The 23,426-nt window shown below is 42.9% G+C and overlaps 1 pseudogene; it reads right to left on the bottom strand.

Annotated features, from left to right (window-relative positions):
- Nucleotides 1-20,246: 20,246 nt before the first annotated feature.
- LOC123441762 lies at nt 20,247-22,960 on the bottom strand (annotated as a pseudogene).
- Nucleotides 22,961-23,426: the final 466 nt, after the last annotated feature.

Below are 23,426 nucleotides of genomic sequence, written 5' to 3' on the forward strand. Positions count from 1 at the left end.
CCGCTCTCCGCTAGCTTGGTCGGTGGCAAACCCCCCTCTCAGACCTGGTTTGTCGGGAGTTTCTAGGCAGGGCTATCACAGGGAGAGGAGCATGTATGTTTATTAACAAATGCTTAGTATAATTCCATTAAATGAAGTTCGAACTCCATACCTTTGGGCCGGGGGCTTGATCCTGGGGGTCTTTCGGGGAACTCTCTCAAAGGAAAACGGGCTATCATCGGGCAAGGTGACCTTTCTCGAGCAGGGTACCTTCGGGGCCTGAGGAGGCAAGCCCTCCTACAGCACCACCCTCTTTCTGGTTTGGAGGGAATCTTTTTCCTCTGCATCCACCGCATCCTCTGCCTCGTATGTGGAGGAAGCGTGGGCGTCTCTGTACTTGGTATCCGGAGGACCCCACGAGAAGAGACCCTGCGAGTCTCCCTTTTCTTCTTCTCTTTCTTCTCCGGCACCGTGTATGGCACCACCACCAGCATTGCGGTCAACAATGACGACCTGGGGTCCTCGGGCAGGGGCTGTGCCGTTTATTTTCTTGGCCTTTTTTAGCTAGCCCTGCAGGGACGGTGGGGAAAGGATAAGATCCTTTATAAATATTAAAGCCCTAAATAAGGAATAAAATCTCGGCCATACCTCCAAGGGAGGGTGATCGACATCCAAGTCTACGTCTTCTTGCTCGGACGACCATTCCTGTTGAGGTTTGAACAACACCTTCCACAATTTCTCATGGGTAGTGTCGTAGATTTGGCTCATGATGTTGGGGTCGCCAAGCTTGTAGGACCACATTGGAGTGTCTTGATGCTGACAGGGAAGGATGCGGTGGTGGAGCATGACCTAAACCATGTCGGACAGCTCGATATTCGCCTCCACCATCTGCGTAATGCGCTTCTGCATCGCTTTCACCTCTGAGGACGATCCCCATTCACGACCTCCTCTAACCCATGAGGTTAGCTTTTCAGGGGGTCCGGATCTGAACTTGGCACGTGCCGACCAGTTTGCTTCCCAAGGCTCAGTGATGTAAAACCACTCCTTTTGCCAGGCTTTGATGGCGTCGATAAAAGTACCCTCCAACCATTCGACCCAAGGCAGTTTGCTGATCATGGCTCCGCTACACTCGGCGTGTTGGCCACTGACTGACTTCGGCTTGACATTGAAAGTCTTGAGTCATAAGCCGAAGTTCGGTTCAACCCGCGGGAAGGCCTCTCAAAGGGTGATGAATGCAGAGATGTGCATGAATGAGTTTGGGGGAAGATCGTGGAATTCTAACCCATCGTAGAACATCAGGCCCCTCACGAAGGGGTGGAGCAGGAAGCCTAGCCCTCGGATGAAGTGGGGGATGAACACCACCCTTTTGCTTGGCTTTGGTGTGGGAATCACCTGGCCTTCCTCCGGTGCACGGTGGGAAATGTCTGGCGAGAGATAGCGGACCTCCTTCAGCTCCCAGATATCCTGGTCGGACACGTATGAGACCTCCCACTTGCTGTGGGAGCCTGAGCTGGCCATGGTTGGGCCTGGGGAAGATCGGCTAGGAGAGGACCGAAAGTGAACTGGATCTGGGCGCTTGGAGCTAGAATGAAAAGGGGGTCGAGTCTGGAATTCATGTGGTGACTTTGAGGATCTTTTTCCCTTTTATGGGGGGCGCAACGCCAAGGGTTCCCATTTATTGCACCGTAGGCCCTTCCACTTCTCGAACGACCGTGTCGTTGAACCCGGACAGGATTACCCAGACCGTTACGCATATACACTTAAACACGGGATCCGATCTCCTCATTGACAAGACGTGCCCGTGAGAGAAGGACCTCGAACCGCGAATAGAGTTTTTGTCATAACTGGCTATCGCGACATTTCATAAGAAAGGCTATCAGATGAGGAACTGTTCACATTCAGGCTTTTAACCCTTCTGATTGAGGAGTGCCTAATTTAAAGGCACAACATCACCAAGTGACCAAGTTTAAGCCAACCGAACATGAAGGGAACTCGCCTCACAAGCCGATTACTTTGGATGCAAGGAACTGCCGAAGACCATGTACATCAGCGTTGGATGCTAGTTCAAGGGCTACTAAGGGAGTCCTAGACTAAGGGGTCCTCGGACGGTCGGCCCATCTCTTAGAGGTCGATCTAATGCGCCTTATTGTTGAAGACCGGATTATATGATGGCCTCGTATTCAAGAAGGAAAGCTCTGTAGACAAGCGTGCCATCCAAGTCTAGTAGTCTAGGTCGGTGCTTCTGCAACCTACTCGAGGTTGGTTATACGTGACCCTAGGAACCCTGGTGTCTATATAAACCAAAGAGCTTCATCCGCATAGGTACGTTTACTCATATAGGGTTTTAGCTCATACAGTCTCGAGGTTGATCAACTCTATAATCCTCATACACATAATTATAATCAAGCGGGACGAAGGGTTTTACCTCCTCACGAGGGCCCGAACCTAGGTAAACATCGTCTCCTTCATCCCCTGTAACCCATCGATCCAAGGTCCATAGCTCGGGACCACCTACTCGAGATCCGTCGGTTTTGACACCGACAATGGTCACGTGACAGTCCACAATGATACTTCGATGCACTAGACCACGAGGCATATCCATCTGGAAGATCACATTCTTCAAGTGTAACAAGTCTTTAGTTCTCTTAGAACAGAATGACTTCGGTAGGGTTCAAACACTCTGGCTCTAGGTGTTTGGGTTTATCCTCGCATGATATTTCTCTCTCAATGTCTTCAAGGTGGGTTCTCCAAAACAACAATGGTCGTATATAACTCTAAGCAGCCACCGTCTCATGGTGGAGGGGTGGGCTATTTGTAGCCCGTGGGCAAGCCGACCAAATATGACCAAAATGACCCTGGGTCAATGGCCAACCGACACATGTTCCACTAGTCGGATTTGAAATACACACACAACAATATTAGTTGGGCTGCAAGTAATGATGACTCAACCAGCTCTAGAAGAGGTTTCCTCTCAATGTCTTAGCTCGAAGACATAGGTATATGTGGGTTGAGCAATACGTCAACATCTGACTTCGATCACATTGACCTCACTTAAGAGTACGGTTATTCTTAGGACTCAGAAAAGAAGAAATAAAACAACTAAAGACTTCGTTTTCGAGTTTCCTTGTCTTCAAGCGATTTTCTCCCCGCACCACCAATGGCTTCGGTCATCATCAATGTATTTGAACATTTTTGGGGGTCGTCTTCGACGGTTAAACCAAATCTCCATGGACTTCTATCTGTGTTATCCTATGAACTCTTACAAACACATTAGTCACTCAACCATGTTTGTCTTTAATAGTCCAAAACCAACAAAGGGTTGCACTAGATGCACTCACAATGAGCATTAAAGCTAGACAAGTACTTGGAGGTTATGATTGTAGGATATCGAGAGCTCCCCCTGAATATGTGCCTATGAAGTTTTTTTCGATTTGAATGCAAAAGAACATGGCAGGTTTTAGGTTGTGGATAATCATGAAGATAATGAAAAATGGGCATCTCCTGAATGACTTCGAGTGCATATGATATAAAGTGAAATAGATCCAAAGATACGATAAGTAAGGAATGTACATGCGTCCATGAGGACTTAAATTTTACAACCCAAAACAACAAATGTTCAGAATGAGAGTTATAAACTTAACAAAATAGAAACACCCATCCCATATAGACTCATTCGAATGCTATCAACCAATGCTTCTCCCCCTTTTTCATCGAATGACCAAAAAGGACGAAGACATTGGGCAGTATAGATCCCTAGACAGTGAACACATTGGTGCAGCATGATCGGTGGATGTTGGTGTAGAGGGGCCTGTTGCAGTGCTGACGCAGCTAGTTGGTGCAGGTGGAGAGGTGAGATCATCAGCTCTATCATTTGCAAGTTTGACATGAACAGATGGTGCCAAAGATTGAAAGTCACTGTCTTCAAGAGAGGAGGTTCGACGCCATTGCTCTGTGTGAGGAGGAGGGACTCTGAATCTGAAGTAGTGGTTGAAACCATCCTCTCGAAGATCTTGCTCAGGGGCCATCAAACTCAATGTCTTCCATGAGCGTCTTCAAGTCTCATGAGAAAAAAGACACTTTTGGTGGTGAGACTGCGAATGAAATTGGTGTCAATGACAAGTGAGTGCATTTTTCTACGAATCCACTCATGGTGATGATCTTGCTTTTGTATGAGAGAAACTAGAAGCTCTCGATAATACATAACACGTTCTCTACGGGGTTGTCACAGTACAGGTGAAGTGGCTTCAGTGTCAATCACACTTGGTTGAGGGCGTCTAAAGGAGCTAATGAGCCTTGCTTTGGCTGGATCATATGGAATGTGAAGCCCTTCAACATCAGCTGTGTATTGGTACCTTCAATAATGGGATTCCTGCTCTTGTCTGGATAAATGTCTTCATGAATGACTTCCACATCTGGGAGATGGATACCATGATTGTGAGCAGATGGCAGATACCTTGTGTTTGTGCGATGGTTAATGAAGTGCATGATCCATGGTGCAAATATCTTGAGTTCAAACAAATTGATGGTGTTGGCAGCAAGGTTGCATAGAAATAAGTCTTGAAGATCAAACCTGATGCCATACACCATGTGGTAGATCAAAGTCTTGACAGCCCCTTCAAGTTTCCGGGATGAAGAATGTCCCTTGATAGGGCAAATGGTGTGACGAAGAATATGATAGATAGTCTTCGACATATATTGGAGATCATCAACAAAGAACTTGTAGGTAATGTTGCATCAGGTGCGAAAGGCTTCATCAAGGTCAACATCTCAATCATGCTGGGCTCACGCATTTAGAATAAGATTTGGGCAGCGGGAGTACCAAGGAGTTCCCTTGAGGCAGCAAGGGGAGTGGTGACAAAGAACTCCAAAGTAGGAGCTTTGATGTGCTCATCACGTATCATGAATTCCATTGCCCATGTCTTCAGATCACATCTGAAGCCAGAGATGTGGATGGTGGCATAGAAATGAAGGATAAGTTCTTCCTTCAAGTCTTCATGATCCACCACAAATGGCACTAGTCCAACATCTCAAAGACAATCGAGGGCTTGATCAAAGAGAGGAAGACCACTCATTGCTTTATAGCTGAGACGTTTGTGTGGGAAGAACAGATTATGGACATAGAGAACACTTGAATAGTGTGCGCATTGAGGAATGCTCCAGAACCGGTTTGATTGGATTTACGGCCTCTTGTATGGATTCCCGTCAGAATCCACAAAGGTGTTGTTGAGTGTGAATTGTTTGACAGTGAAGACATAGGGAGGGCCTAGTCCTTGTTGGCGAATACTTGGAAGCCTGGGCATAGGATTCATAACTTGTGGGTGGAAAAAGATGTTGAATTAATACTACGGGCTGATTCTTGCAGGAGCTTCAAGACTGGCCATCTGGTAGGGACCATTTATCCCTCCGTGTTGCAAGCCATCACAATGTTTTCAGCATTGTCATCAATGGATGGTGTGGTAGGTACTGGGGGTTCATCAGGTGAAACATCATCATCTACACAATATCTTCAACTACATTGACTTCAACATCAGGTTGATCACGAGGAATATCTTCAAGCCCGAGTACTTCATTGACTGCTGCAATCCGAGTCACACGCACTTCATTCTGTAGAGTACTTTTCATTGCAAGACGGGCTTGCCTTGGTCCTTTGCGAACCTTTTTGAGAGGTGACGCAAGTGCAGGGGCTTCAACCTCCATTGCTCATAATGGTGATTCTCGAAGTCTTGACACTATTGTTGGAAAGGGACTTGGCGGAGAGTCGGGAGCAGTTTCAGGCACATCAGGCCTTAGAGAAGAGCCAATATCCACGTACTCACTCCGTTGATGCAATGGCGATGATACCTCTAGAGCATCTAGTAGAGGTACTCGATCATTTTCTCTTTCAACATTGACTTCGGCAAAAGCATTATCTTCAGCAGCATTGTCTTTAGCTGCAGTAGAGTCAGGAGATGGCACATCTTTAGTCCTTGGAGCCTGGAGTGGGCGTTAAAACCGACCAACTCAATACTGGACTGATACCGAAACCGAATAAACCGAATTTTTGGTTTTTTATGCTGCTGCAGTTAAATTCGGTTTCTATATTTAATAATCTAACTGAAATTGGTTGGTTTGGTATTAAACCGTTAACCGAAACGAAAACTGAAGTATTAGTGATCCCGTGTATCGCCAAACGTTATGGATCGTTAACCGTGTGCGCGTGTCAAGCGACAGAACGTACGAACGATCGATTTTTTTTCTTAGGATACACACAACATGCGCGTGACAGGCAACACAACTTTGTTCCACATTCTGGCCTAATGCATGCATGCTAGAGCCCTGACGCATAGGCCTAGGCCCTCCACTAAATACCAGGCCCAAAGCCCCAAATGCAATAACACTATTGCATGTGTTGGCTGGGTGGAATGTACAGCGTCCAACGACATATATTTGTTTAGTCCCACATTGCTTGTGCTATGCTAAAGAGGACAAGGGACTGGGTTATATAAGCTACTGGGTGCTCAGTATCTAGAGTAGAAGTGCTCGCTGCTTCGATGTACAACTTGTAAGCAATGTTCGGTATAAACCCAAAACTAACCCCTTTTAATCGGTTAACCGAAAATTTGGTTAGCAGTTTTGGCTTGATGATTTCGGTTTTTAGTTTTGGTAACCGAACTTTAAAATAAACCGAATGGTAAAAACTGAAACTTCTGTTTCTACTAAATGCCCACTCCTATTGGAGCCTGTGTGGTAGCAGACTCATGAACAATTACTCACCTATCAATATTCTTGGAGGTAGGAGGAGCCATTTAGATTGGCATCACAAGGAGGGGTTACTCATAAGAGGGTGGAGTGGCAGATTTATCTTGAGTGGGATTGGGCACTTGGGCCGAATCCATAGACATTGTCTTCTTTTTTCTTCAGTCGCTTGACTGGTTGGGCTTCAGAAGCAGGAGCAGACTTGCGTTTCTTGGCTTTAGCCTCAGATTTCTTTGTCTTCTTGTTGGTTACAACAAAGGAAGGAGGGGGCGTTCTTGTCCCAGAGAAGCTAGTAGGGAAGACAATGCTCGATATGTCTTGCTTAGTTATAGTAGGCTGGCTCAAAGACAATGAACCTTGCCTTGACTTTTCAATGATTCTAGGGTCAAGAGCACACTGACCAAGAGATTTGCGCTTCAACATCTCGTTGTGAGCCTTAAACATCTGCGCATATTTGTTCTCGAGACGCTCATGGGCATCTTTGACAGCAGCACAACGCTTATCAAATTCATCCTTCAGATCTTTCATGACGGGCTGATACCCTTGAATCTAACTGGTAGTGAGCATATTCTTTATGAATACATCCTCTTCGTGATGAATCTTTTCACGCTCCTGCACAACCTTTTGTGCCACTGTGAGTTCTTTGCTCACAACCCCTTGAAAAGTGATGCTCAACCCTATTGGTAGCTGGAGGGCATCGATGGATTGAGTGGGATCAGTAAACCATTCATCAACGAACTTGTTTATAATCTTTACATCGATGAGAGGTAAGTCTTCGAGACGCTTTTCATCTTCTTCTTTTGGCTAAATCAGCCTTGAGAGGGACTCATCATCATATTCATCGTCAAACAACTCAATTATATTTATAGCATACATGAATGAGAGGGATGACTTCGACTCACGAGCAACAACATGCTTTCTCTTCAGTCTGCGAGCAATGAGAGAGTCTTCCTCCAAGTGAGGTGGTGCATCTAGTCTTTATATGGAGGCTTCAGGTGAAGCTCTGTGCATTGAAGCCTTTGAAGCCATAGGCCTTGAAGCCTTTGCCTTTTCTATAGCCTTCGGATAAGAAACATGAGTCTGAGCTTCTTTAATTGATGTGTTATTGGCCACCTTGCGATTAAGGATACTCAACGAGTGTGGTCGTTCTGGCATTGGAGGTCATACCACACATGGGAAGAAGCCAATTGCAATGGCTTCGACCTTTGTATTTGGATCCAGGTTCTTATAGATGATATGTGTCCATGGAGGTTTCTCAGCATTCTTCTTAGCATATTCTTATGTGAGGAAGAGATAATGAAGCCATTCTTCAACCCAATATCTTTGGATCCACTGGATCCAGGTCTTGCGTTGTTGGTAATTTTCACCGGAGTCGGATTTGTACTTCTCATAGAGATCTGGTGGAGGATCTTTGGCAGTGTTCAGATGTCTTTGTCATCCACCCTTGTTGGAAGTGTTGTCTCTAGCCATTGTCTTCGACTTGGTAAAAGACTTTGAAGTTGAGTTCAGATGAGAGTTGGATCCAGGCGAGTCCAAAATAATCTGCAAATAGTCTGCAAATGAATTCAGACTATGAGATTCTAGTGGATCTGCCGCGGACATGTACGTGTGAAAGAGTTAGAGATGCGAGGGGAAGAAACGAGGTCAGATGCATTCTTAGAAGATTTTGAAGATAAAATATTGTGTGAAGATATTGACCTCATTCACCGAAGACATTCACTTTTTCTCAAGTTAAGGTGGTTTTAGATTTGTACAAGTCCGAGAATTTGCACAAGTGATAAATCAACCCACAATTTCAACATAAGTAGAAGTATTGAGAAAGTAAGGATAGATGTGTTGAGATCTGTGTGATCAATAGTTTAAAAACAACTTTCGCAGATTTATGGTAACTTTTAAGATCAAAAGAGCATGAAAAATCGACAAATAATTACCATGGTGAGGAACGAGATGAACTGCATGACGAGGCGAAGAGGCCGAGTAGTTCAATCTACCACACCCTAGCTTGGTGGTGGCAGACAGCTACGGTAGTGGCGAGCGAAGATGGTTGTGGTTGGTGTGTTTACGTCGACGAGGAAGTCGCGGCAGCGAAGCACTTCTTCTCTGGCGATGGTGGAATTGAGCAACGGTGCTAGGGTTTGGAGCTAGGAGGCGGAAATGGAGAGTTAAGAGTAATAATGGAGCTGGGGGCTTTTTACTTATATGGATGGGGTGAAAAAGGAACATCTGATATTTTTGTACGGATTTGCCCCGGACTCTTTTGTTTAGTGGGACACGTGGCAAGCATGCAACACGTCTGACAATCCACTATCGCCCATTTAATTTTCCAGGCGCAAGAATTTTCGTGCTTTGGGCGATAGAAAGATAAGTGTGAAAAAGGTTTTAACTTCTTGGTTAGATTTGTCTTCGGCAGACAAGGATGTTGCAAAGACAATCAACACGTGTCCAATAGAATGCATATAACTAGAATTGAACAGTGTTAGTAGAGATGAGCATAGATGAGGTATAAGGGTCTAATCACATTGCCTAGATAAAAGTCGAAGACATAGCTATAGGCAACATGATGTTGAGGACAAAAACTCCATTGTGTCTCATATGACATATTCAAATGGCAAGTGTTCAAGTTTAATGACAAACACCAAATTCGAAGATAAACTCAAATCTCTAAAGATATAGAGGAAAATATGAAGATAAAAGAAATGTATTCATGAGGGGTTAGAGGCGTGGCCCACCATATAAGAATGTTTGACCCAAACACGGCACACAATTATCGTGGCGCTCTGAAGTCATATTCTTCATTAATGTATTCACACTTGGAGTGTATGTCTTCATGAGTTGAAGACAAACGTTACTTCGTGTGTTGTGCATCAAAGTCATCTGCATGCGTAAGCGTTGGGATGTGTCTCCATTCACTTGACATTTGAGGGTTCTAAGATATTTAGCTCACACCGTAGCATGCAAAACCTCTTCTCATCCAAGGGCTTCATCAAGGTGTCAACCAATTGCTCCTCTGACTTCACAGATTCGATGAAGATGTCGCACTTCAACACATGATCATGAAGAAAATGGTGTTGTACCTGAATGTCCTTTGTCTTCGAGTGTTGTACTGGGTTGTAGCTGATCGTTATAGCACTCTCATTGTCGTAGTAGAGAGGTACTTTCTTCTCGTTGATGTCGTAGTCCTTGAGAATTTGTTCATTTAGAGAAGCTGTGTACTACACACACCAACAACAATGTATTCAGCTTCAGAAGTGGAGAGTGAGACTTACAATCAACTGTGTCACGAGCAAAATCTGAGTGTGAATATCCAATGAGATCAAACTTGGAGCCCTTTGGATATCGTAATCCTACCATTGGGGTGTGAGCCAAATATCGAAGTATTCACTTCACCGCGCGGTGATGCGACTCCTTTCGTTCCACTTGCAATTGGGCACACATGCAAACACTAAGCATTATATCTGGCCTAGATGCACATAGGTAGAATAAAGAGCCAATCATGGAGCGATATACCTTCTGATTGAATTCTTTACCACTTTCGTTGGTGCAGAGGTGGTTGTTTATTGGCATTGACGTCTTGCAGACTTTACAATATTGCATGCCAAACTTCTTGAGGTAGACCGTAAGGTACTTCTCCTCTGATATAAAGATCCCATTTGGTTGTTGTCGAATCTAAAGCCATAGGAAGAACTTCAGCTCTCCCATCATAGACATCTGATACTGCTCTTGCATCACGAAGCTCAACTCATCACTGTATCGATTGTTAGTACATCCGAAGATAATATCACCATCATAGGTTTGACATACAAATAGTTCACCATCATATGATTTAGTGAATAGAGTAGGATCGAGTGACTTATTCCTTGAGAAATTCCTTCAGTATGTCATACCAGGCCCTTGATGCTTGTTTGAGGCCATACAATGCCTTATTAAGCCCGTAGACCATGTCAAGGTTTTTTGGATCTTCAAACCTTGGTGGTTGAGAAACATATACTTCTTCCTCAATCTTACCATTGATGAATGCACTTTTTACACCCATCTGGTATAAACAAATATCATTATGGTTAATATAAGAAAGCAATATGCGTATGGCTTCAAGTCTAGCCACAAGTGCAAAGGTTTCATCGAAATCAATACCCTCAACCTGTGTGTAGCCTTGTGCGACAAGCCAAACCTTGTTTCTCACAACTTGGCCAAATTCATCTTGCTTGTTACGGTGTATCTACTTTGCGCCGATGACATTGTGGTTGCATGGATCGGGACACTTCACTAGATCCCATATGTTGTTGAGCTTGAATTGATGAAGCTCTTTTTGCATGGCTTGAATCCATTCTGATTCCATGAAGGCTTCATCTACTTTGGTGGGCTATGAGATAGACACAAAAGCAAAGTGCCCATAAAAGTTAGCCAATTGGTTAGCTCTTGAGCGAGTTAGAGGACCTAGTGCATTAATGTTGTCAAGTATCTTCTCGATCTGAACTTCGTTTGCCACACGAGGATGAGCAGGTGGAAGACTTAGGTTCTACTGCAGGGCATTGTCTTTGTCAGCAGCATTATCTTCAGGAGCAGGATTGTCTTTTTGATGGGTTGGTGTAGGAATGATGACTTCATCGACAACTGGTTCCTCGGGTATGATTTCACAAGTACCCATCAACCTTATAGCTTCATCTTAAGTAAGTTCATCTAGCACAGGAGGAAGGTGCTCTCTTTGTGAGCCATTAGTTTCATTGAACCACACATCTACAATTTCAACAATTTTATTATGGAAAAAGTTGAAGACTCTATAGGCGTGCGAATACGTTCCATCACCATGCATAAAACCGTCATGTTCTTTTGGTGCAAATTTTGATGTGTGGTATGGATCCCTAATCCAACATCTTGCACCGAAGAATTTGATATAACTTACGTTGGGTTTCTTACCAGCCAGTAGCTCATATGAGGGTTTCTTGAGGAATTTATGCAACTAAACCTTGTTGATGATGTGGCATGCAGTGTCAATGTCTTTAGGCCAGAATTTTCTTGGCGTCTTGTCAATTCAGCAAGCATAGTCCGAGCCATCTCAATAAGTGTCCCGTTCTTGCACTCAACAACACAGTTGTGCTGTGGTGTGTATGGAGCAGAGAACTCGGGAGTGATACCAAGAGAGTCAAGAAAGGCATCCAGACCCGTGTTCTTAAATTCCATACCATTGCCACTCTTGATATGCTTGATATTGACGTTGTAGTTGGTCATGCACCTATTTGGAAAGTGCTTGAAGACACCCCGCACTTCACTCTTATAAAGTAAGATGTGCACCCACGTATATCTAGAGTAATCATCAACTATTATGAAGTCATATAGATTTGAAGTGGTAGAGAAAGTGGAATAGAGAGGGCCAAATAAGTCCATATGGATTAGCTCGAAGGGACTTGAAGTTGTCGCGATAGTCTTTGAGGGTCTTTGGCCCTAGCCATCTTCTGGACCGCACAGATGGTTCTTCTTGAACTTCACACCCTTTACGCCAATGATGTGAGTCTTCTTGGTGAGTGTATGCAATTTACTCATACCAGCATGTCCGAGCCTTCGATACCAGAGCCAGCATTGTGATGCTTTTTCTAGAAGACATGTGCCTACCTGTGGTCATGTAGAGAAGTCTACCATGTTAGATCACCTCTTCAAAAATCTTCGTAGACTTTGCTTTTGTTAGAGGCCATTAGTAGAATGCATCAAAATTTTCTAGAGATAGCATGTCAAGATCATAGAGCACTGAGACACACATTAAGTTGTATCCAAGGGCTTCATCAAGCATAAACTTTTCCATGTGCCTATCCCTTGATATAGGAACTCAACCTAGTCCCAACACCATGTTGTTGCTTTTTTTGGCAAAGACAATGTGATCTTTGGTTGGAGGTCAAAGAGTTGACTCCATCAATAGGCTTCGATCACCAACCATGTGACTAGTGCATCCACTATCCATGATCCATTCGTTTGGACTGGATTTGTCTTCCTAGATTGAGAATTAGTCTTGTTCACCAAGGCATGCAGCAACATCATGCATTTATGAAGATATTGAAGTGAGAGAAATAGTAACACTCGACGATATAAATGGTATCACCATTTTCATTAGTTTTCTTTTGTCTAGAAACGAATGTTTTCGGGTCTCTAAAGGTAGTATTCAAGTTAGAATTCATACTCTCTAGAGAACCAACGATGCATGAAGATATTAGTTCTTATTAACCACCCACATATTTAGGGGTGGCTTAGAAGCAATGAGTCGTAAAGGACTATCAGAGAATTTAGGCAATGTATCCCTAATAGCATGTTTCACATGAGCGTTAGAATACTCAAATGAATATGCAGAAAAGTTCTTAGATGGGTGAACAGAATGGTTCATGCCATGGTGCTGGTATTCATGAGTCTGTTGAGTCCTTCCGTGTGAAACATAGTTGTTAGTGCAATCATATGAAGACCTTTGCCTTCCCAAAGACATTGATCTGGGCAATGTCTTCTTGTTGAGAGGGACTTCTGTCTCTAGGGACTTCTATGTGTGTTATCCTATGAACTCTCACAAACACATTAGTCCCTCAACCGCATTTGTGTTCAATACTACAAAACCAACAAAAGGTGGCACTAGATGAACTTAGAATGAGTATTAAAGTGACTTAGCTGCCTTTTTGTTCCTGGTGTTGACGGTGCAGTCCGAGCTTCGGCTAGACGAGGTCCTCACCCCCATCCTAGTACCAAGGTGGCCGACCGGAGAGCTCGGCTTGATGAATTGACAACACATCACCGTTGATGTGTCGATGCGAAGCCCTCGGTCCAGCCGAGGTGATGGAGCAGGTCGACATGGTGATGCTTGACTCCCAGAGTAGGTTGATGAAGCTATGGTGAATCCCCCAGTCCATTAGAGGTGACGGACCAGGTCGGTGTAGTGACATCGAATTCCCCACACCAATTGACGTATCGAAGTAGGTCACCAAGGTGGACGTCGGCTCTTTGAAGTGATAGCGAGGCGATACTAACGTAGGCAAGCTTGAAGAATCTATAACATGGAAACGCCGGCGATCCGACCCGTGCACTCCTCGGGGCGATTATGTTGTCTCGGTGATGATTTGGCATTCACAATGCCAAACTCTAGGTCAACTCGCCAAGCTAATGGTCTCATGTGGTTGACATCGGCTCAACGAAGCGATGACCCGTCTAGTGCAGGTCGGCTGCAGAAATGAGGTTGGATGGTTTAATACCGGGGCTGTAGTAAAGAGCACTTCGAAAATGGCTCAAAATTGCTGACAAGTGTTTGATATCAAAACACAACACCTTAAAAAAATTGCTTCAGAAGGGCGTTCGATATCCCGTTCGTGAAAAAGATGAACTTGGCACAGATTCTTTTTTATGTAGAAAGAAAATCCAAAAGTTGATGCACTCCTTGGACTCATCTTGGAGGTTTGACGGTTGGATCAAGATAAAATTTTGAGGGGTTGTCGAAGTATGAATTCCGCAGTGAATGAACTGTTGGATTTTCCAAAGGATGTCTGAGCTCGATGCTGGACTCCTCATCCCAAACTCGTATGGATTTGTGCCCAGCTTCGACATGGCTTTGGTATATCAATGATTACAGAACATTCTTGTGTCAAAAAGCAATAATTTTTTACATGATCCTTGTAGTCTCATTTTTGCACAATTCTAGAGAAGCAATCATTACACAGATCCTCCGGAGGCGTTGGCAGCCGAAACGAATCTGTTGTCCAGAAAAATATACAAGATCATCCGAGGCAATGTTGACGTTGAGCACTCGGGCTCCTTGGATGATTCCTCCATGATCTCAGTTTATATCGAAGTTGATGTTGATGAAGAATGTCATCAGTCTTTGACAAATCTGACATGGTCATGTAGTCCTCGGTCTGGCCAAGATGACCAACCGATGTGGTGATGAAGATCTGTTCTGGCACGTGGACTGCGACAGGGCCGATCTAAATTCCAATCGCACCATGTCGACTACTATAGGGACATTAATGTGCCACCAATGCCGAGCTAAATTTGGCGGATCTTAGGTAGGTGGTCCCGAGATGGTGATTTTAGCTTGATGGTAACCGGACGAATGGGAGACACGATGTTTAGCCTGGTTCGGGCCATCTCAAAGAGGTATAACCCTATGTCATCCTTTTGTTATATTGATTGTGTTGGAGTACACAGTACAAGATGATCTACCTCGAGATAGTACGGATGACTTCACGTGTCCAGAACATCTAGAATATGATCTATTGACTAGCCTATCATTGGTTTATATAATACATCATTGCCCTAGGATTTAGAAGAGTTCTCATCTTGTGCTCCAAGTCTTGGGTAATGTTCCTTGTATACGTCATGGGCTGCTCGAAGTGGCCCATTAGTTAACTACCACGGGGGTCCTCGGCCCGGCCCTCCTAGTCGGGAGATGACATGGTGAATATCCCCACTCGATGACAGCATTCGTGACCAAATGGGAAGTTGCTCCCCGAAATGCACGAGTGAGCACAAGGAGTGCAAAAGAATACTAGTATTGGTGTGTGGGGCCAGTCTATATACCACGCACAACACCCTCGAAATGGTGGATGAGCATGTGGGTTTGGTCGGGTTGTTATAATTGCTATCAGAGCCGACCCTACTGGTTACATGGGTGTATGCATGTCAGTGAAGCATACATGGCATGCATAGATGTGTTCCAATAGCGTACATTCGTACTAGGACAAAGGGGCCATCGGTTCGTTTGAGGTGCCGCATGTGACATCTCGTCTTGATAGGAATGATAAACTACACAAATCAATAAGGTGTACCTTCATTTCCGGGAACCAATCCAAACTCAAAGTTAAGCTGCATTTGAGGATGGGTGAGCGATTGAGAAGTTGTTCCTAGGGGCGTACGAGTGATGACGAAATGCATATGCAAAACAAGCGTTGGTGTGTGGGGATAGTGGATCAGAGAAGCAACAACCTGGAACCAGTGGGTTTGGGTGGAGCATTGCAATTTCCTGGATACTTACGAGGTTTGTACTCTTCCTTGGCATGCTGTAAGTATGATTCAACTGCTTCGCTTGTGAACTTTATTGGTGCCAATCTATTATATTGCTTGTTAGTAAATGTTGCTCCTTCTCTTCTAAACGAATATTTCGCATCAAGGAGTCGACAATGACCAAAATATCCACTTTGTTTCTTAGTTTCCCATAGCAAGGATACTCATCGTAAAGCACACATGCATAATAACCCATTCCCTTCAACATGAAGTAGTATCATATGTAGGAAAATCATGAGTAGACCAATTAAGGTCCACACACAAATTTGAATCTTTGCTCGTGAATAAATAGTGTGTTCTCATACCACTCTAAAGCTTCCACATATCTTTTATCAGTGGATGCATAAATACATGAAAATCCGTTCCTCTGAAAGTCTTCCAGGAATCATGAATGCTATGCTGAAATTGGATTGACATGCAAATCCAGGATGAGAAGTTGTATGAATGGAAAAAATAAGTCACATACTCTATGCGCAACTAATGCGTCCAAAGGGATTGAATCCATCTATTGCAAAACCTAACTTCAAGTCATGATGATTTACAATAAAGTCATGGTGTTCTTTGTCGAACACCTTTCATGCCTCACTATTAGTGGTGTGGATCATCGTATTTTCCTCTTCAACTCTCTTCTACATATGCCATAGGACTTTATCTCATATTTCCTCCTTTTGTAACTGTGGGATTGTAGAAAAGTACAGAAGGATCATGTGAGACACATTTTTCTTTCCACCTTCGTGTTTCCACCTTGATGTACCAAACTTGGAACAATGAGTAATCTTGATATGGCCTCTGTGATACAAATCATAGTCATACTTGCATACATGATTTGTCTCATAACCCCAACATCACTATATCACTCTTAGGATTAACGTATGATTTTGAAAAGTCCACACTAGGGAAAGCATAATTCAACAATCTAAACAACATGTCAAATGTCATATTGATCATAGATGTATATGTTTTGATACTAAGGACCCTAATAATGAATGTCGAACATGTCATAGTGCAACATCCCTTGTGAAATTCTTACTTTGCTTTTTCCCATGAGATTAAAAATATATATCTAAACCATGTGATGCACCTTCTATTTTTGTAGGTTCTTTCATGTCATCTATGAGACCTTCCACATTATCAAATCAAGCTTCATTGTGCACCTCGAAATCACCACTCTCAACTATTTTATAACCATCTTTATGGGTAGTACCATGAATTTCATCATTTTCCAACGGTTCCACATGATAGATGAACTTTGTATAGGTCATGGACATACCATTGTGACTTATGTGATACTTAAATTCTTCTCTAGGATAGCGAAACCCATTACTGCAAATTCCACATGAGCACAACATATCTTTTTGTAGCAGCCCGAGACCGACGCTCCAGAAGATTCCCCTTTTATTTCGTTGCTGCTGTGTGATTAGATTGTTTGTCGCACTCATCATCACATCATGCAGATCATATGCACTACATCGGCACTCCGTTGACGTCAGTTTCCAAAACATCCAACCGTTATTACTTACCGGTTCTCTCCGTTTCGTCATTGACCGTTTCAAGACCAACCACACACGCACGCGCCTGTGAAATCGATAATTTTTTTAAAAACTGTGTATCAAACATTCTCGGATTGGTTTGAAACTTGACGTGCGATCTTATTTTAATGTAGGTAGGACACCTGAAATTTTTTCGTCAAAATTGGAATTTGTTTGATACTCGAACCCTTAAACCTATAGCGGCACTATAGCCGATCAATTGTCGGACGTTTCGGTATTTTAAAACTCTGATACCGGGTTACTCGTTTTTCCTCTCATCTCTGCCTAGCCCCTCGACACAGTGCAACGACATGCGCGCAACATATTGTGAAAACCTCCCGGTAACCGAAAGACAAGGTAGTAACCGTTGGGTGTGGATCAACCCTGTAATACGGCAAACCATCATCGGTCTGTCCATTGACTCTCCTAACCTATCTTTCTCGACCGTCCGACCGAGATCGAAGGGTCCAAACCCAACCCACTTTTTTTATATATATAGACCACCTAACCTAAACCTAGCCTAACCTTAAAAATTCTCCACCTTGTCCCTTCACATAGAGACGATGCCACCCTCTCCCTTCGGATCTCCTCCCGACCTACCCCCTCCTCCTCGTTTGGCATTCGCATCCAACCAGAGTAGCGCCGCAACAGAGCTAGCCCACATCAACAGCCGAACTCCCGCCCCACCCAATCGAGAGAACGAGACGCCCGAGTTCGCCCTCCCGTGCTTCCCGTGTGCGGACAGAACCTCCCGAGATGCTCCCGCCTCCTCGCGCAAGCACGCACCCGAGGACCTCAATCTGCTCCTCTTCCTAGCAGCAGCAGCAGAATCTGCGGACGCGTCCTCGTGCGCATGCCGAAGCCAGTAGGTCACCCTGTCCTCTTCCTCTTCTCTCCCATCTCTGTTTCTTATCTTCTCTCAACCTCACATCTCTCTCTTTTCTCTCTCGCTTAGCAGCAGGTGCAATCATCGCCATTGTTTGGAGCAGTGCCGCCTCGAGCCTCGCCAGAGATGCCGATTGTCCCAGGCCGGAGCTCCCTCGCTCCTCTCACTCTTCCTCTTCCCTGCTCTCCTTTCTCTCTCTCACACAGTTCTCCCTCTCTTTGTTTTTTCATAGCTACAAGAGCCATGGATGTCGTCGTTGAGCTCCACCTAGTCCCCATCATCTGGCTGCCAGATCTAGTTGGCCCGCCTCCGATCCGCCCGTCCCGACCTTCCCCAGCACCATCCTCATCCTACCGGCAATAAGCCTCACTGGAACCAGACGTCGCGCTGCGCCATAGCACCAGTAGCCCGTGTCCTCGACAACGACTACACAGCAGTTGCATTTCTGTTTTGTGTGTTACGCGACAAGGTATGTGCGATTTCTAGCGAAGGAACCTAGTTTTATCACTAGCGCGTCTCAGCCCAGTTTGTCACTACGTTGCACCTCCACCCGTGAGACCAGGGATCAAATCCCAATCGACCCCTATTTTAAGTTTTGTTTTCTGTTAATTCTGTTTAGCCTATGGCTCTATTGTCTGTCAGTTTCGTCAGTTTAGCACGAGCATGTGTTACATCCTGTGCAATATCGACCTTGCATCAATGGCCCGCTGCTAGCCCATCTTGTCAGCCCGTAGGCTAGCAACTGCGAGGCCATGGGTTCGAATCCAGTGCACCCCACATTTTTATTGTTTTGGTTGTCTTGGTTTCTACAAGCTTGCGCGTCTGGTTTATAAAGGACCGAAACCACCCTCGTATCGCATGTCTACTTAAGTCACTACGATAAATATGCTAATACACGACGCTATATTTTCGTCACTACATCGTCACGGTTTTTAATTTACGACGATCTTACGACGAAAAACCAATCATCAAAAACGAAGCGTCAAAAACTGACAGCAACGACGTTTTGATCGAAATCGGCGTAACTTATACGACGATTCCTGGATCATCATAACTTTTACGATGATCCTAAATCGTCGTTGGCAATCTAACCTAGTCCTACGTGGCAAAATTACGACGAAATAAAAACGTCATGGTTGAAATCATCCCAACCCATTTCAATTGATCAAATGGGCTGGTTTTATTTTTTGGGGCTTTTTCTTATTGGGCCTTAACCTATTTACAACCACTTCTAATATTTATTTTAGAATTTTTTTTGTATCATTATACTTTGGGCCTTGCCTTTTAGTGCCCAAATACATTTGGTCCAGTTTCATTTTGGCCTTTTTTCATTTTTGAATTCAACAGCTTTTTGTTCCAAAACTTGGTTTCATTTCTATTTGTTGGGCCTTTTAAACCCAATTATTTATCCAATATTAAATCCCATACTATTTCATATTCAAATCAAGAAAACTGCAAGTCGAATTAAAATCATCCATAATGTAACATCACATAATACATCTCCCAGGTTTACACAACACAATAGCTCATCTCATGAATACATTTCCTTACACAAAAATATAGGAAGAACTGACAAAATTGCACAAGAAAACAATGGCACATCTGCTAATAATGGAGTTCATTCCACTCTCCTATGAGATATAGGTTCAAAAAAAATATGTTGTGTTTATTTGAATGTCCCAAGTAGGCATCATCGACATCTTTTCATCACTTTCCTAGCAACAGAAAAAGAGACAAAACAAAAAACATTAGACCATAATATTACACGAGAGCACAGATGATCATTAACTTCAAATCACAAAATATATCCATTATACTAGATGTCTAGACAAAACAAAAAACATTAGACCGTATCATCATAAACTTAAAGTCTAACTGAAAGCTGGACGAAGTTATGTTAGATAAAACTCAAGTCACTGTGATTCCAACTAAAACTAACATTACACGATGACTACCATATCTTTACTGTGAGCTTATAATCAGCTCGGTGCTACATATTAGTGTGGGCTACATAGTTTTCCTTTGAATTGGGGAATTCTGACACCACAAACTTGTAGAATGTAATAAATTAAACAAAGGCATGTAAAAGTAAGACATCATAGTTTGGAGCCAAGGATATCAAATGCGAGGACAGCAATAGCCCCATCCAAAAGGAACTGCAACACTTCGAATATAACCATGTTAGTTGAACACGTTGACCGTCCCTCAACTGAGTTGAACAAAACTTGCAACTAATCCTCGTCAAATGATTGACATAGTTTGTCAAAGATCTAAAAGGAACAGAAAAAGGTAAGTGTCCTAACTAATAAAAACGTGCATACATTTAATAAAAAATACTTCCCTCACCTCTAGTACGTTGTATACCACATAGAACTTGATCGTGCCCTAGCCACAAATGACATGGTAAATCAAACTAATATCTGACACACAAAACAAATTGTTTGAGGATTAACAAATATGTGTCGGGTATTATTTTAGTTTGGCAAAATCAAAGGGAAAATAACACGAATGACATGGTAAATCAAACTAATATCTGACACAAAACAAATTGTTTGAGGATTAACAAATATGTGTAGGGTATCATTTTAGTTTGGCAAAATCAAAGGGAAAATAACGAACATATCATCTCCAAAGAAGTAACTCCTAGGGCTAGAACTACAAAACATCCATAATCTCATGAATCAACAACATTTGGCCGAAGAAAATGCCTGTCACAAACACATTCGATAAATAAGTACATGACAACATACGACCGAAAACAAAATAGTAAACTGGGGAAGAGTGATGTGTAGTGTGTACAATAAAATGGCAAATATAGGTAAACAGATGAAAAATCACTCAACACTACAAGCACTTCGTGCAACATGAATGTAAATAATTTAATAGGATTTCTCCCGCCGGTAAAGTCATGGCTATCATAAATGTTTGCCATTTTAAAAATAGAAAATGTACGACCTACCAACTAGACTAATACTGGCAATGGATGATAGCAATCACATAATGAGACACTTAACTAGCATGCCAGCAATGTCTCATTAACTTATTCAGAAAAGATACACTTCCACAGACTAAATCATTCACTTCTGCACACTAGTATATGCTTCCAACCAAGATGTCATCATGCCAAAAAAACAAGATGTCCTTATTTTTAGATAAAAAAGATAACATTATTTTATTACAGGAAATGGCCAGCGGCATGGCAAAATAATTCGATTGTCTCGGTTTTAAAGGAGAAATTTCCCCAAACAAAACTAATCCTGTAAATCTCCAAACAGTCCGAGGCCCTCTGTGGAAGTGCTTAACTTCACATAGAAGTTTTTTGCTAGTTTCTTGGAAAATCTTAAACAAAGAGTTAATGAAATGAGAAAGGGATTAAGCTAATCTAAGAAGGTCTGTAGAGATGTATTAATAAAGCTTTGAACTTGTGGTAGCTTTAAGTTTAAGCAGAGACCTCCCAAACATCCCATAAATACGTTTCAATAGGAAGTAATCTCTAGATTCAGCTGCTCACATAAAAACCAAATGGTATCCTCTGTTAGGAACAAAATCCTAAAACTAGATTTGGTAAATCATAAAACTTAATGAACCCGTACAAAACAAAATAGTAGGAAGATAATATTATATGTAAATCATCAAGTTTACAACATCATCGTGAACCCACCTGGTTTTCAGCACTCGCCAAACTGTCATCACAATTCTTGCACGCATAATGGTGAGCAAAGACAGGAAGGAATCCAAGCAGACAAAGAATCCTGCGACAATTAGCTGCAACATTGATCAGAATCAAACATCTCCCTATGATTACCAAACATGCCACATCTAGAACTACTGAACTGAAACATTTAGCTATCTTTTGAATTTAATCAAATCCAATTTTTGTAAGGAAACTCTTGAAGGAATTGTCGAATACATTATTTTTGTTAACTTTTAAGTACTGCAAAAGCATAACTTGTACGTATCCATATCTTAACAAGGATCTGAATTTAATTATATATTCATTTCAGTTAAAATATGTGGTGATGACATGGTTCCAGAAATATTACAACTGATGCATATTGGATTCATACTATTCCAAATAATTTAGAATGCCCTAAAATTCGAAATAATTAGGATGGCCCTAACTATCCAAATAATTAGGATGGCCGTAAAATTCCAACAAATAAATAATATATAGGGTACAAAGAAGGGAGAATATTTGCAAGAGAGATACATACTGTTCACATCTCCAAGGCACATGAAACATAGTGTTTTAGACCCGTTGTCGCTTCTTGTCATTGCCCATTGCAATTATACTCCTAAGTTAATTACCACTATACATTTTTCCGATGAAGTATCTGAATGGTGAATTGCCACGGCGCTCGACTTCTGCTGTATCACATAGTTTAAAAGAGGTGTAAATGCATACATTGGACTAATTCAGTGTGCAATAGGAGATTTGAATAAAGAAGTTGTTCTCATCTATGGCCAGTATAGAGCAACAACGATTAGGAGCTTGACAGTTAAAAAGGAATGCAAATCCATAGACTGTTAATGGTATTTTTTAAAGGTTTCCATGCGTGACACTAAAGGTAATGTATAACACGCCATGGTAATGAAAGGTTGAGAGAGCGTCAAGGCAGTGGCAGCAGGCAGGACACGGGAGAGCGGCTGCAAGGGGTGAGGAGGGGACGAAGAACGTGAGTGATCCAAGTGTGTCCGACCACACCAACGCAGACCGATGCTCGGTCGGTGACTCCCACTCCTCTTTCCACTCTCTTCTTCCCTACTTACATTCCTTCTCTCTCCCTCTCATCGTCTTTGTCTCCTGCATAGACCGGATATTAGGCTGAATTTAGTGTGTCGATGAGAGTGCGTTCATGTTTCTTGAAGCACTAATGACAGCTTTGTCATCGTTGTTCATTACCATGGCGTGTTATACATACAACAATATCTTGTCCAGTGACCATATATGATTGCTCGGCTACAACATGAACCAACGTTCTGACTTCTGAATAACTGGAAACATAATTACTCGACTAAAACCTGAACCAATGTTCTGACTTCTGAATAACTGAAAACACCTTTGTCCCACCCACCCCAAACTTGAAGCATGCCTAAGGTTATAATCAATCAGCCATGGCAAGGCCAGACATATATAAATCTGATGCATACACGTTGAACAAACGGAGTAAGCTAATCTATGCACGCATGTTACGATTTTGAATTCACAGGTTACAACGCCCCCATCAAAATCCACAGATCTTTTAATTTAATATATCATGCCAAGTTCGTAGCCT

Source organism: Hordeum vulgare, chromosome 3H (assembly GCF_904849725.1).
Source record: "Hordeum vulgare subsp. vulgare chromosome 3H, MorexV3_pseudomolecules_assembly, whole genome shotgun sequence".
Lineage (NCBI taxonomy): Eukaryota > Viridiplantae > Streptophyta > Magnoliopsida > Poales > Poaceae > Hordeum > Hordeum vulgare.